General features: G+C 35.4%; 1 protein-coding gene across 2 annotated transcripts in view; it reads right to left on the bottom strand.

The window, feature by feature from the left end:
* LOC134814435 (fatty acyl-CoA reductase 1-like) overlaps positions 1-9,650 on the bottom strand; it is a 55,506-nt gene extending 45,856 nt beyond the window's left edge. For both annotated transcript variants that reach the window (XM_063822549.1, XM_063822548.1), the window contains exon 1: positions 9,636-9,650. The gene's annotated coding sequence lies outside the window, so the exon portion shown is untranslated. The remainder of the gene's footprint in view (positions 1-9,635) is intronic.
* Positions 9,651-12,611: the final 2,961 nt, after the last annotated feature.

Below are 12,611 nucleotides of genomic sequence, written 5' to 3'. Positions count from 1 at the left end.
GACAATGTAAACTAAAACAATGCCGTACCCATATTAACTCTGTCACATGTTTATTATAGTGGGAAAATTCAAACATTGCCGTGTCGCGGTCGAATTTAGGCGATATCTCATAACCTGATTAAAATATCAACTATGGTTATGTTTACCTAAAAGATAAGACAATTATCTTAATCATCAAAGATTAATTTACTTTTATAATGCGAAAATTTTAGCTACGCTTTGCCTTTTAATAGTATAACAATTATTTTTGTACCAATATCTTTAACTACTTCAAATGAACATGTACATACGATAAGATATTTTAATCGTATGGTTCAAATTTTAAATAAGTTAGCCTGCTCAATTTGTCAGTTTAACCGTTTGAAGTGATGTTAGGGGAGGAAAGTAACCAAACAAACTGATCACTTCTGGAACTACAGAGTTGGTTATTTTTTACGGCAACCCTGAAAAGGTTTTGCTACAGAGAAGATAAAGGGCCTAGTTTTAAGGTGTAAATCTGAAACCGTAAGTGATAAATATCACATTAGTTACGAAGCAGGAAGTTTTAACGTAAAACTAAAAGATGAGACGCAGGTTTTTAACAAAAATCATGTGGGGCGTGGGCGGAAATTTTTCTGGATAACCCTGTCAACTAATTACAACACTAAAAATCTATTACATTTATTGATGACGTCACACTTACAGAAGGAATTGATTTAATGTAGTCCTAGTCCGAGGAGTCTTAACCCTCCTCAGTCCTCGGACTAGGAGTAGGACTCCGACTACTCGCGTCCACTAAGATTGATGGCGAATCTCTTGTCTCCTATATAGTATATATATATAGTATATATAATATATATACAGATAATCGATAGAGGTAAATCTAAATATAGCTCTCAAATCTCAACTTAACAATAACTAAACACCATGTTTGACGAATTGTCCTACGGTACTTATATTTTATAACGACTATTTTGATATTTTTGCACTACAAAACAACTCGTTAACTATTTGAAATGTTCGAGGATATGAACAATAGGACATTATACAGAAGGGCAAATATATATAACACTAACAAAGATACAAAATATGCAGATTCTCATTTTTTATCCGTAATACCCCCAGGCCCACATTCATATAGTAATACCCCACATATAATACATAGTATGACCTCCCATACTATTAGTATTATACCCCCTTTAGTGTATTATACGGATACCCCCTTTAGTGCTTTACTGTTTTTTCAGGCATTAAGGCTGCGCGCTCATTGGAAGTCGTTCAGTAGGTTTATTTTTAGTTCATTACATTCTAATTCGATGTCAAAGATGACAGGAATAAGAAATAGTTATGTCAATGTGGAGGTTTTTAAGAAATTTGCGCAAAATACGCGCCAGCACCAAGCATGAAGCACTGTGTTATTGGTTATACGAAATTCGGCAAAAATACCCAAAATCGCCATATTGATATTCAGGTGCCTTAATATATAATTAATATAAAAACCATGTTAAAATTGTTCAATTCTGAAAATTTACCGGAAAGTTTTCCTACCTTGCTCCTTCTTTACACGTGAGAATTTTGCTCATTCGTGATTTCGAACAAATTTTGCTTTCCACGCGACAGTTAAATGGCATAATATATTTGAATATAATATTAATACCAACTTGAATGAGTATAAAGTGGCATATTCACTTTCAGTCAGTGACCGACAGATATGCTGACTGACTTGATCAATGATAATCAAAAAGAGATGATATTTGACCAAAACCCATATTCATGGGTAGAGTGGACCGCTGCCAGTGTCTCTCTTTCTCAAACAAAAGGAAATGATGTTAATTTGAATAACCGTCCGCAAATGCAAAATGATACCGAGAATGAAATCGGTCTCTCGCTTTTCCCATTCATATACAATTGTAATAGCAAATAGATTAAGAAAAACTACCCGAAGGCAGCTGTACTCGGCAATAAAGATTCAATAAACATCAGCTAATTGGAGACTAACTACCACCCTTATCCCGAAATACTAGGTATCGACTCGAAAGCAACCCGAAGAGATTTTTACAGCATCAAGCATGTGATTGATGTTATTAATCGAAACTTATTAAAATTCGTAAACCGTGAATGAATGGGAAAAGCAAGCTACCGATTTGCGATTTCATTCTCGGTATCATTTTAGATTTTGCATTTGCGGACGGTTCAGTTGGAATTAAACAGGAATTAAACATGAAATGACCAAGGAGAACACTATAACGAACTCGTCTTGGTAATACAGCAATTCATAAAGACGATCAGAACTCTAAAAATCGAGAGAATGCTATAAAAATAAAATCTTAAAAATTAACCGCTTTCACGGAAAAAAATCGAATATAATAATTTAAATACGAGTAAAAAATTCACGGAGATGAGTTAATGACGATGAGTAGGAAATCGAAGGTGATGACTAGGACTTCTTTTCGGGCGGATTTCGAAGGTGAAAGGATTCTGTGAGGTACTTTCCAAATTCTGTTGCATGGAATGAGTTCTCAGTTCATGATGGCCCCATATTCTTTGAGCACTATGAGGCTTTTAAGGTTGTCTGAGAGGTTGGACCGGAGGGAGTTGTAGCTGGGGCATTCATTTATGACGTGGTCCTCGGTTTTAAGGATTAGTGTTTCAAAGAATGGTAGTTCTTCGAAGAACCGCATAACGTCGGAGTCTGAGGAGCAGCAAAAGCGATATGTTTTCAGTGCTGTGTTGTAGCGATCTCCAGTGTAGCGACCTTTCTCAATCCTCAAATCGTGACTGCTAGATCGACGTTTAGCAATGTTAGCTCTTTTACCCCTGCATGGGAGCTGTAAGTACAGTTCTTCACCAAACTCAGCTTTGACCGCAGTGTAGAATGACATTTTGGGCTGGTTGTGAAGATCCTTCCTCCAGTGGTTAACAAATGTTTTGTGTATGTGTTCACGAGCCGCAAGGGTGTGGGGTGGGTGTGGCTTAGCGACAGTGCTCGTCTTGATTATAGTAGACCATGCATCATACCAGGTAAGGTTCAATTGTTTCTGTTCCTGAAATGTATGGTGCAAGAGGGTGTTCACGTTACCTACTATATACCGCTTGTGATGCTCTACAGCATGGCTTAGCGACAGTGCTCGTCTTGATTATAGTAGACCATGCATCATACCAGGTAAGGTTCAATTGTTTCTGTTCCTGAAATGTATGGTGCAAGAGGGTGTTCACGTTACCTACTATATACCGCTTGTGATGCTCTACATGCAGAAGTAGGCAATACATTGAGGGAGGACGGTTACTGTCCAGGGGGTTCTACTTCTACCTGTATGAGTATCTCCGTAGCAGAAGTTCTTATTTGCCTTTTTGTGGACACCCAATATCCATTTAAGAATTTTCAAGTGAGTAGTTTCAAGAGCATCTTGTAGCGCGATGCACTAATACTGGGCCGCGCCGCGCATCAAATAATTCTTCTTGCAACCACGTATAGTATGCAGATTGGCGAGATGCGAAGGATTGACATCTTGAATCAATCGAGAAATTTACTTACTCCATACTCGGACGAGTGTAAACACATATTTTGTTATGCAGCTGCCTCGATGTGCGTTTGCCGTTTAATGATGAGGAACGGAACTAATGTCCTATTATATTTGTCTTACAAAATTGAGATTTATTCATAGAACTGATTTTTCTTCTGGAGATAAGTTGGGGATCAGTTGTAGGTTTACTAGGGGGTGCACGATAAAAATAAACTTGCTCAGATTTTTAAAATTTTTGTACCACTGTTTTCTAGAGACTGTGAGAATTTTCACAATACCAAATTTGTTATACCTTTTTGGAAAGATTAGTGAGTTTCGCCTAGGTGCCATATTTAATTTGATGGTGCGCGGCTTTTGGAGCAAAAGTAGCTGTAAAAGTCGCGTAATTTGACCAAATTCGTTGATTTTTGTCTTAACGGGTGATACTCGTAAAATATTTGTTCCATATATTCGACGAGTCCAACTCGGCGCGCGTCCTGGTAGGTTGTAAACCTACAATTTTTGTCGTATTATTCGGATATATCTTCAGTTCCTTTGTCCTTGAATGAGATCATTCTGAAAATTGGCGACGACCTTCCAATAGGGCTTTCACAACTGTCCGAAAAATTTGGTGGATATCGGGGTTGATATAGTGATCAAAATGGGGCAAAATACGCTGCTTTTAGCTGTAACATAATGTTTATTTGTTGGATATGCTTTAAATTTTTCAGACACTTTCCTTGTAAGTTTATGAGTAAGCTTACCAATTTTTGTTGCAATCGGAGGTCGGAAAGGATACTAAATATCTATTTGTTTGAAGAAAATTGTGCTGGCCGAAATTAGCGCTAAAAAACCATCCTACAGTCGGCACGCGCGGCTCACTGTCGATGGCGCACTACCTCATACATAGGTTTACAACTAGGCGGTGCACGATAAAAATAAACTTGCTCGGATTTTCAAAATTTTTGTACCATCGTTTTCTAAAGACTGTGAGAATTTTCACAGTACCAAATTTATTATACCTTTTTGGAATGATCAGTGAGTTTCGCCTAGGTGCCATATTTGATGGTGCGCGGCTTTTGGAGCAAAATTAGGTGTAAAAGTCGCGTAATTTGACGAAATTCGTTGACTTTTGTCGTATTATTCTGTCATATCTTCGGTTCCTGAACATGAATCATGCTGAAAATTTGTCAGAATCTTCCAATCATACTTAACTACCGAACCTAATTTAGTTGGGAGAGATTGGCCTTGATTAAGAGGTCTAAAAATGACAAAATAGGTATAAATTCGTTGATAACTCAAATTCTGATCATCGAAATTGCTCAAACTAAATTAGGTTCAGTAGAACATAAGTGTTTACGTAAGCTGACCAAATTTCAACAAAATTGTTATACGGGAAGTATCATAACTTTTCGATTGTTTCCAAAATAATGTGCTGGCCGAAATAAGAGCTAAAAAACCATTCAATGGTCAGCGCGCGCGTCTTATTGTCGATGGCGCACTGCCTATTACAACCTACCAGGACGCGCGCCAAGTTGGACTCGTCGACGGTCCTGTAATATATGGAACAGATATTTTACGAGTATCATGTATCACCCGTTTTACTGGGCCCACAGGAGGAGCAAAGTGCAAAGAAACTACCACAAACTGCTACAAACTGGCAGTTAGTAGCAGTTTGTGACAGTTAGTGCCCGTTTGTCGCAGTTTCTTTGCACTTTGCTCATCCTGTGCACTGTGGGCCGCACTCAGCCTGTCATTCCGCCGAATCTCTATTCTATTTATGTTCATGTTTATGAACATGATAGCCTGAGGTCCCCAGGTAACACCCGTTAAGGGATTAGAGTTGATTGACAATGTCAACCCTTCCAGATCGTTGCTCTGCGAAGCAGAGCAACGATCTTGTCAGTTGATTCACGATGTCAATCCTTCGCATCTCGCCGATATGTGGTTGCGAGAAGAATTATTTGATGCGCGGCGCGACCCAGTAGTGCATCGCGCTACAATCTTGTCAGGTCTTGTCTTCGATGTCAGATTTTGTCTTCGATGCGAAGCAAGAATGCTAGTTTGCGCGGCGAAGTCTTCCAAGGATCAGAGTCCAGAGTCGAAAACGTTTTTACTCCACTTCCAGTTCCAAATACAATTACAGGTACGAGAAAGAATCCCCTTTATAATTTTCATTTTATTATACAATTCTAAATTGTTTAAGGCTATATAAAGCTTTGTAGCGCGATTATTGGGCCGTGCACTCAATTATGCTTCTCGCAAGATCGGCGAGTAAATGCGCTACTGGGCCTCTCCGAGCTGCGATTGAGATATTTACTCTGATCACGCGCATTGTGATGCGCGTCTTTACAAATTGATGACGATTTGTACTTTCTTTACACAAAATGGTCATCTAGCACGTGTAAAAGAGCCGCGCATGGCCAGCGTAGTCAAACTGGGAGCGTTAAAATTGATATTTTTACGATCTGGACAACATTTTAATTAATGTCAGGTAGTCGTCCATTAGGAAGGCTGTCATTTTAAGTGCACCTTGCAAACCAAAAGTCCTGTCGAATTGAATTAATGCATACGTATGTTTCATTTAGACACGAAGGGAAACACGCTATGTTAAATTGAATCCTTCGTAAATAAATTACATCTGTACAACATTTTAGATACAAACTTTTACAAGAAAAATTTATATAATCATTAAAAGTAAAACCTATTAACTCGAACGTAAAAAAGTTAAAAGCCAATTTAATCAAAATCTATTTCTGGGTATAATTCCACTCGGGAAATAGCAGCATTGAAACAACATATGAAATGGCATTAAACAATCTTAATTAAATGTTGAAAATAGTAAATCTAAGAAGAAATTGTTACTAGAGATAAATATAAAACAAAAATGCACTAATAGTAATTAGTCTAGAAACCCGCTGTTCCGTTATTGAATATCAATAATGCTGAAAGTTCTTGTTAATACAGTCACGATAAAGTATTATAAACAAGCATACTATCATCTCTTCCAAATACCTGCTTTATTTACACTTTACAGTTATATTATATGAAATATATTTATATTAAGATCAGGGACTAAACATTTACAAATACCGTTCAATTTCTATTCTATTGAATCCCCAAAAGTTTTAAATTTTGAACAAAATCTTGCTTCTTCCCTATCTGTGAAATAAATAAGGGGCTAAACATTTACAAATACCGTTCAATTTCTATTCTATTGAATCTCCAAAAGTTTTACATTTTGAACAAAATCTTGCTTCTTCCCTATCTGTGAAATAAATAAGGGGCTAAACATTTACAAATACCGTTCAATTTCTATTCTATTGAATCCCCAAAAGTTTTAAATTTTGAACAAAATCTTGCTTCTTCCCTATCTGTGAAATAAATAAGGGGCTAAACATTTACAAATACCGTTCAATTTCTATTCTATTGAATCCCCAAAAGTTTTGAACAAAATCTTGCTTCTTCCCTATCTGTGAAATAAATAAGGGGCTAAACATTTACAAAAACCGTTTAGTTTCTATTCTATTGAATCCCCAAAAGTTTTTAATTTTGAACAAAATCTTGCTTCTTCTCTATCTGTGAAATAAATAAGGGGCTAAACATTTACAAATACCGTTCAATTTCTATTCTATTGAATCCCCAAAAGTTTTAAATTTTGAACAAAATCTTGCTTCTTCTCTATCTGTGAAATAAATAAGGGGCTAAAAATTTACAAATACCGTTCAATTTCTATTCTATTGAATCCCCAAAAGTTTTAAATTTTGAACAAAATCTTGCTTCTTTAAACGAATAGTAATTATTCATTATATAATTGACATTTTGATAGCGTTTTTCCATTTTATTGCCACATCCCAGTCCGCAGACGTACACGTAGCTCCAATCCCGTTTGAAACCTCCTTGAAGTTACGGATGTAGGAATCAGGATTGTCAGGCTTATGTAGTCCGCTCATATTCCAACTGAAAAAAAAGTTATTAACCTATTGGATTAAAGATTGAAATTACATGAACACAATTTTTGTGTCATATAAATCATCACTGAAATGCTCAAAATTCTTTTCAGATCAATTCCCATATCGGACGTTTTTAATTGTGACTATTAGATCCTAGTAATAAGACGGCACCGTAACGCATTTGAAACTTACATACCGTATTTTTAATCAACCTTAAAGTTAATACAAATTAGTAACTTACAGCAAAATTATTCAGGAAATATCCTCGGCCATGACACGAACTGTTGATTTTCGTTTGTCCCTGAAAAATTGTTTATGGTAATTTCACCGAATATATTAGCTTATATATTAGCAGCTATCTACAATATATATTATTGCTGTAAGCAATTTTTACAGAGCAGTTCGTAGATTAAAGAAACTAACTTATAGAACATGATACCCACATAATAAATGATAAGTATAAAATGTATAACTATTTTACCTGAGATTTTGTTATTGTAAAATCGTCTGAACTTGAAGAGTAATTATTATCATCTGAAGCTTAGGCAATACGGCTTGTTTTTGTCTGCGTAGAGTGCAGTTTTTCCCCAGTTTTTGTAACCATCCTATGAGAAAATAAGGTTCATTGATAAGACATGAACATATGTATATTGATTTAAGAAGACGACCACTATATCACAATTTTGGAAATTAAATTATATAAAATAAATTCTACGGCACATCTATAGTCAAGCAGATGCTGAGATATTACAGTATGATCTCAACTAGGTCGTAAAGTGCGCAAAATACAACAGCATGGCACTTCACAAGGATAAATTTGAGCTACTCATCATTGCATATTGCTGAAAAATGAATCATGATAATTTCAGCTTAGCGGCTATCATAAGTAAGTTTATTAAAATGTTCCACTGTAAAACTCTGTTTCAAAAATTCCCAATTTATCGACATTTAAATAAAAACCTTTTATAGTTGTATTTGACAAACATTTCGCACTTGAGAATTATAGTCATCAGCTAAAACACGCAAAGCAAGGCATAAGGCAAGTCGACTTGTTTTTCTCCTGTAGACAGTAGAGTTGTGTCTTGGTAACCATCCTATAAGAAAATATCATTTATTGATAAGACATAAACATATTATATCTATGAGCGACAGATTATGAGATTACCATTATATAATCAGATATCAGAATTTTGGAAATTAAATTAGAGAAATATGTGAATCAAGATTAAATAGGTATTCACTTCATATTCTTGCTCCAAATATGATAACTTGGTTAGTAGATACAATAATGATCAGGAAATATGTTAGAAAATTAGCAGTACACATTAAAAAACAATAAAGATTATTCGATAAACTATTTTATGCTGTGTTTCAACTTTCGTAATTCGTATTGATCTTATACCGCCTGATTAAAATGTAAGACAATTAAATGTTAGCGCCTCGTTTATCGATATCGAGAAGACTTTTTAGCACGATACATTCAAGTGTAGCCTATAAATCAAGTATGAACCGTGTAACGGAATATTTAAACCTTATAAGGAGCGCTACTTTGTACGGTCCTCTGATTACAAATTTATGATTTATGTCACTTGATATCGGCGCGCCGCCCACGTGATTTCTCAAAGAATATTTCTAGGTGATTCTGTTAGCGACCTAACCAGTTTCGGTAAAAATGTAAAATGTACTGAAGATGGCATGAACAGTGTACACCGAGATGTAAGGGAGATGTAATACATGGCATGTAGAGACATATTTAACATATAATATACATTATAAACTTAACTTAAATTTGAAATGCTTTTACTGGGCACATTGCTTTTACTGGGCACATTTACGGAATTGTCACGTGGGTATCAGCATTTGCAAAGAATATAAGAAGCTCGGAAGTCCATGACCACATCCAAATATTATTTTAAAATATTATATATTTTAAAATATTGTTATGACTGAAAATCAAAATGATCCGTGCTATATTTAGGAAACCTAAGTATAATATTAAGAAGTCGAGTACACAATTCAGTGTATTGAACAACAAGCTATACTACAAAACCCCTCAATTAATTAACGCAGAGATATAAAAGTCGTAATACCTTCAATTATAAGGTATTATTGTTATAAGGTATTATTCTTAAAACCGAGCTCTTTGCTCCACCCCGGCGATCCAGTGACTGCATAACTTAACTGTAAAATTATCTGTTGTCAAATTATTTGTTATCCCGCAGTCGCCAGTTATAGGCTTCTGTGTACTCCAGTTCCTGAACCTTTTTAAATACTGTGACTCACTCATCAATACCACACAAATCCCTCTACATTTAATTATTACATTTTAATATTCCTCTAATACCAGCTTCCTCCTTCGTTGAAAAATGAATTTGGGTGAAATTAAACCACTTTTAATGACTATTCAATATTTAAATTGGAAAGTTAAATAAGATATTTTGATGGGTTTGATGTTTTATGAAATGTCAAAAAACTGGCAATAGCGATACTAATTGGGTATCTAGATGATTTTGGTTTGGAATGACCTAATAATCAACGATTACACTTGACTACACTCAGCTACTAGAGTAATAGACACTCGACCGTACGATAGCAAACCTATATCAGATTTAAGGAAGAAAATCAGGGCGGGCAACGACAAATACAATGTTTACATTGCTGACAGGTGTCCAGAATTTTCTCTGTCCTATTCCCCGTAAATCCAGTTTAGTATCTCAATAAGCAACCAAATCAATCGTTACCATGATAAATTTGACCAAAAGTTGAGAAAAATAGACACTGCTCTAAACACGGTAACTACATGTGCAGCAGCATTTCAAGGTTAAATTGCAGATATGCAAACAGTAAGATATTATGGCTTGTATTGTAGGGAATTACTAAAACACAGTAATGGTCCTGTTGCTTTGGAAAATAAAAGAGCAACAGTTTTCAAATACGTATTTTTAAACGTCTTCATTATCATGTCTTCCTGGTTATGTTTGAATACATTCAATTAAGCAGATTGACTTAAGACCAGCAGTCATCACGTTATCATGCGAATCATTATAATTGTAAAGAAGAATTGATATCAGAGCACTCAAGTATCGTAAGTTAATTGTTAAACCAACGAAAACAGCATTAACATTGCACTATGAGAGTTCGATGATCACAACTTCGATAAGTAAGTAGAATTAAAATTGTTGAACGGTAATCTGTTGAATATTAACAGTCGAAGTTTGAATATTCATAAACACAATGTAAGGTAAGACAAAAGTGGAGACAAAAACAGACTCATAACGATCGACAAGTTTGGAGCATACAGACACAGTTTAAGGAATATACGTACCTACTTTAACTAATTTGAACAAACAATTTCGTTGCAGAGTCAGAATGATATTAATGTATACATTATTTAAGTCAAAGTTACACAGTTGATTGTGCTGAGGATTTACAATTTCTGTTTAGAACCTTATCAAAGCGGAGCCAGTGGAAATACTGACGGAGAAGATCATGGACAAAGTCAATAAAATCTAGAGAAGATTTCAGCAGGATAATAACAAGAAAAACTGCGGGTTACTAAATTTTATCAAATTCTTGATCGATTATTGTATCAAACCATGTATTCGAATCAAATCGGTTCTCACCTTTTTGCCAACTGCTGCTGTGCTGAGTCAAAATCTACAGAATAACGAAAAAAATATACAGAACAGGGCCGTTAGAATTATGATTAGTCTGTTAAAAATGGCAAACAGTCCTTCGACAGAATGTTTTCCCTACAGTTGAGAATGTGAATGTATCTTAATTGAAAGTAAATTACATATATAAACTAGAAAGAAAGTTGTAAATATTACTAGACTTTATAATCGACTGACCGACAGCTATCCAGCTAGAAAAAGTAAAATCACGCTTGGCGATTACAAACTTCTGGCATAAAAACAGTAAGAACGAAAAACTGAGCTAAGAAAACAAGCAAAGATCTCTAGAGCAAGAATGAAAAACGACATCAAAATGGAACTATTTCTGTCCTATCCGATCAAAGACCCACAACCTAGTAAACTAATTCCACTAGTAGGCCTAATATAGCAATTATTCAATTCCTTTTTAAAAGGATTTTCATTAAAATGGTCTTAATCACTATTTTTACTACTTCATTATATTAAAATAACTAGTGTAACCCGGCCTACGGCCGGGATTTCACTGCCGCAGTTAAAAAGGGTAGAAGTAATTACCCGCTGAGTCAAAACCCGCATTAGGTGACCCAATAGTTTCTTAAACAATAATCTCATAATCAGTTATTTCTAGTGGATAATTAAGTCATTATTAGCCATGAGGCACCACACTCCATGATCATAAGGTCTGAACACCGAGTATTACACCTCATCACTCCCGTCTTGAACCGCTTTCTATTTTCATTTAAATCGTTATAGAAATTAACCCTTGTTAACTCCGCACCACACCCGCATATTATATTTGAAAACACGCATAACATTGTCGTATGAACTCTCTCTCTCTCTCTCTCTCTCTCTGCAGTCCAAACAGACCCCAAACACTAACAGTCCCCCCTCCCCTAATAAGCTTAAGGTATAACATTACAGCGAAACTTCCGGGCTAATCCAATTATGACGCTACTTAAATGCAGCTATAACATATTACACAGTAATGAGAGAGAGAGAGAGCAATCCCCGTAACTCTTGCCGTTCTGCTCACGCAATTTTATGTAACATTTGTGGTACAAAACCATCAATTAAACCACTTACCATCGGCCGATTTTTAAAAAAATTTCCTATGGGCTTCATCAGAGTTTTGTCGACACTATACCGAAAAAATCAGTCCCGTAACTCTTACCGTTTTTTTTGTATAACCGACCGGAAATTACACACGGACAGACAGACAGACAGACACACACACACACACACACACACATTCTGGTGTTATTAAGGTGATTATTTGAAAACTACTTCAGTCAACAAAAATGTATCAACTTGCATACAACATAAATAAATAGGAGTTCAAATTTGTTGCAACCCTATCCGTACGAAGACAATTTTGTAATATCCAACGCGAAATATTGTCGACGATATCCACCACGGTTGTAAAATTAAGTTACAGAAGCGCATGTTTAAACTCATTCTTAGCTAAAGTTTAACAAATCAAACCCAAAAATTTTTCTTTAAATTTATATGAATATTTAATACTA

The sequence above is a fragment of the Bolinopsis microptera genome, chromosome 4, assembly GCF_026151205.1.
Source record: "Bolinopsis microptera isolate Bmic1 chromosome 4, MBARI_Bmic_1.0, whole genome shotgun sequence".
NCBI lineage: Eukaryota > Metazoa > Ctenophora > Tentaculata > Lobata > Bolinopsidae > Bolinopsis > Bolinopsis microptera.
Note: the sequence above shows the minus strand (reverse complement) of the source record. Positions and strands in the feature narration are given on the sequence as shown.